Source organism: Echinops telfairi, unplaced genomic scaffold, assembly GCF_000313985.2.
Source record: "Echinops telfairi isolate 266 unplaced genomic scaffold, ASM31398v2 ScPeMD7_70;HRSCAF=299, whole genome shotgun sequence".
Taxonomy (NCBI): Eukaryota; Metazoa; Chordata; class Mammalia; order Afrosoricida; family Tenrecidae; genus Echinops; species Echinops telfairi.
Genome location: NW_022103968.1, coordinates 18,518,909 through 18,523,392, shown reverse-complemented (window position 1 = coordinate 18,523,392; position 4,484 = coordinate 18,518,909).

The following is a 4,484-nucleotide window of genomic DNA, read 5'->3' as shown; positions in this document are numbered from 1 at the left end:
AACATTAACCTATATGTACAACACCAATCCACAAAGTCCTCCTCCATCTCAAAAAACACACTTATGATGCTGACTGCTGGAGGAAAGCCGAATCAGTGAGCATGCAAGCATCTCAGCGCTAGCAGGATTCTCCACACGGCTGCTCCAGCACCCAGGGTTGCATCGGGGTAGGTCCATGCAGCTTCTCCTTGGGGATGTCTTGCAGGAAGTGAGCCTTGTAAGCTGAAGCAGGGAACTGGCTAAGGCAGCTGCACTCAGAAAACAAGAGACCTGAGAACTAGAAAGGCAAGGTTCACCAAGCCATTTATCTCTCTGCCCTTCAGCTAATCCCACATGTGCTTATGGACCAGGTTGGCACAATAAACCTTAACTATCCCATCACCCTGACGATGGGACTGGTCTGATCTACTTCCCATGGCGGGACCTCAGCTACTTTCTCTACACACAGGACAGGGAGAATTGGAGGACATCGCTGAGGGCAAGAACATGCCATGCTTGGTGGTGCTACCCAAAGGCTACTTGGCAATGCTGGGGGTGGTGGTGGTGATGGGAGCTGCAAGCCCTTAACACCCCTTTGGATTCTGCTTGAGATCAGATGATCTGATGGTCCCTAAATCTGGAAATTTCCCTCCTGATCTAGGTCCCAGCATTGTCCAGGAGGAGAAAAGCCATCTGTTTGCAAGGAATTCTGGAAACGTGTATCTTGACCCAGCCTATCTGTTTGACCTCCCAGGAGGAGCTCTTGGTAGCTAGTTCAAGGTTCTTGGCAAGGCTTTGTTCATTGCGACTGCATACTTGCTTATTTGTTTGTGTGAAAAGGAATCCTCTCGTTCTCAGCACTTGCTTGTTGGGGATGGAATTCTCTCTCCCAGAAGTTCTCAGACAGGGTATTCGGCTTTTGGAGAGACTGAAGGGGATTCTTGAGGAGATCACTTCAAAGCTGGGACTTTGGAGTCACAAAGACCACAACTAGGCAATTCTCTAGCTGCATGCGTAGAACGTGAACCAAAATTCTGGTTCCATCACATAGTTTTGTTTTCAACCTTGAACAGGTGACTGAACCTCAAGCCCCCATCTGTGGCTTGGAGAAGATTTTAGTCCCTGGTGTTGTGAACACTCAGCGGCCAGTCTGTTGGACTGTGGTGCCTTCCGTAGTGCTGCCATCCCGGAGCTATGCCACCAGTGATTCAAAGGCTAGCAGGGTTCCCTCTGGTGCACCTTCCAGTGGAGGTTCCAGACCCAGACAGTGGTCCACTTCTGAGGGATCCGGCATTGAAAACATTATACACCGCAGCAGACTTTTGTCTGGTAGAGTGCGGAGCTCTGGTGGCCGAGTGGTTATGCACTGAGCTGCAGGGTCAGCAGTTTGAAAACACCAGCTGCTCTGTGGGAGACAGATGAGGTTTTCTACTCCCACAAGTGGTTATAGTCTCAGAATCCCATAGAGGCAGCTCTCCTCTGTCCTGGAGAGTCGCTGTGAGGTATAATCAACTGGATGGCAGGGAGTTTGGATTTGGTATACTGCCCGAAGATGAGCCCCTCAGGCTGGAAGGGCCTTAACATATGACGAGGGCAATGCTGCCTCCTGCAAGTGGAATTGACCACAGTGATGCGGATGGAGTCAAAGCCCTTGGGACCTCATTTACTGATGAGCCATGGCTCCAAATGAGGAGAAACAACTGCAAAAGTTCATGAACAATTGGAACATAGAATCAACAAAGTGTGAATCTAGGAAAACTGGGAGTTGTCAAAAATGAAATGGAGCATTCGTGAGCTGACATGGACTGGTATTGGCCATTTTGAATTGGATAATCAAATAGCCTACTATGCCCGCAATGACAAATTGAAGTGGAATGACATCCTATCAAAGAGAAAAATTCAAGCTCTATCCTGAAGCCCTTGGCTGTACGTGGTGTGATAGGAAACATGCACACACTTAGAAGGAAGGCCAGTTATTCAATATGACTGTTATTTATGTTTATACACCAACCACTGCTGCCAGAGTTGGAGAAATAGAAGACTTTCCTGGCTTCGTCAGTCCGAAGTTGATCAAACGTGATCAAAATGCACTGGTAATTACTAGTGATTATAACACAAAAATTGGAATCAAAGAAGAGCATCAGACTCTCACTCACTCACTCAGTCACTCAGTCACTCAGTCACTCACTCCACTCACTCACTCACTCACTCTCTCTCTCTCTCTCACTCTCTCACTCACTCTCACTCACTCACTCACTCACTCACTCACTCACTCTCTCACTCACTCACTCTCTCACTCAGTCAGTCAGTCAGTCAGTCACTCTCTCACTCTCTCACTCACTCACTCCAATCACTGACTCACGGACTCACTCACTCAATCACTCACCCACTCACTCACTCACTCTCTCACCCACTCACTCACTCACTCACTCACTCACTCACTCACTCTCTCTCTCACTCACTCACTCACTCACTCACTCACTCACTCACTCTCTCACTCACTCACTCACTCACTCTCTCACTCACTCACTCACACACTCACTCCAATCAATGACTCACGGACTCACTCACTCAATCACTCACCCACTCACTCACTCACTCACTCACTCACTCACTCACTCTCTCACTCACTCTCTCACTCACTCACTCACTCACTCACTCACTCACTCACTCACTCAGTCACTCTCTCACTCTCTCACTCACTCACTCACTCACTCCAATCACTGACTCACGGACTCACTCACTCAATCACTCACCCACCCACTCACTCACTCACTCACTCAGTCGCTCGCTCGCTCACTCACTCAAAAAATAAATAAATAAATTTTTTTTAAAAAAAGAAGAGCATCAATAGTTAGAAAACATGGCCTTGGTGAGAGAGGTCACATGATAGAATTTTGCAAGCTCCATAACTTGTTCATTGGAAATAACTTTTTTTTAGCAACACAGATGGCCACTATACCATGGACCTCACCAGCTGGAATACACAGGAATCAACTAACTGTATATGTGGAAAGAAATGATGGAAAAGTTTAATATCATCAGATAGAACAGTGCCAGTCCCCAACTGCTGAACAAATCATCAATTGTTCATCCATAAGTTCAAATGGAAGCTGAAAAAAAAAAGCGAAAACAAGTTCTCAAAAGTTTGAATATAACGTATCTAAATATCTACCACCTTGACAATATCTTATCTGAATTTAGAGACCTTGTTAAGAAAACATGTGACCCATTGAACACTAATGGCCAGGTGAGTTGTGGGATGACATGAAAAGTACATCAAACATTAGGAAAGCATAAAGTCAGTGGAAATATTTAAAAGAAAGAAAGATAAAAATGGACGCCAGAAAAGACTGAAACTTGCTTTTGTAGGTAGAGTAGCAAAAGCAAATGGAAGAAACTATGACGTGAAAGAGCTGAAAAGCATGGGGGGACTCAAGAAGACAGTAAAGTATTAGAGCGAGATGTGCAAAGACCTGGCTGGAGCTAGTAAAACCATAAGGAAAAAATACACTGGGCATTTCTCAAGCTGAAAGAACCAAAGGGGAAAAAACTTAAACCTTGAATTGCAATATTGGTGGATTCTATGGCAAAATATCGCATGATTCAGGAAACATCAAAAGACAATGGGCGGAATCTAGAGAGTCCCTTTACCAAAGAGAATTAATTGGTCAAGGTTCAACCCTTTCAGGATGTGGTAGAGGTTCAAGCATGAATGGTATTGAAGGAAGACGTTCAAGCTGCACGGAGGGCCCTGAAAAGCCAGTCTCTGAACATTGGCGAAATACCGATGGAAATGTTCCCATGCCTGCATGTGCGGTTGGAGGTGCTCACCTGCCTATGTCAAGAAATTTGGAAGACGGCTACCTGGCCAACTGGCGGGAAGGGATGCACACTTGTGCCCAGTTCAAATAGAGGCGATCCGATGGAATGTGCAAAGTGTCACAACCTCACTGATATCGCACACTAGTAAAATGTAACAGAAAATGGTTCAAAAACAGTTGAAGCAGGGCATCAATACTCAACTGCCAGAAATTCAAGCCAGAGTTTAGAAGAGGAGACAGAATGAGAGATATTATGGGTGATGGGAGCTGAAAGCAGAGAGCCTCAGAAAGGTGTTTTTGTGTTTTATTGACTATGCCAAGGTGGATCATAACAAACGATAGATACCCATTTATGTGGATTATAACAAACTTTTTCAAAGATGGGAGTTCCCATACATGTTATTGTGCCCGGGTAGGACCTGTACAGAAACCAAGAGGCAGTCATTCAACCAGAATAAGCGGACTCTGCGTGGCTTAAAATCAAGAAAGTTGGGTGTCAAGGTGGCACTTTTTCACCACTCTTACTGAATCTGTATGCTGAGCAAGTAACCGGAGAAGCTGGGTTTTGTAAAGAAGATGCCACAGAAGGAATGGTGACTCATTAGCCAGGTGTGACTTGCAGATGGCGCATCTTGGCTTGCTGCAAGTGAGAAGACTTGAAGTATTTACAGATGAAGAGCA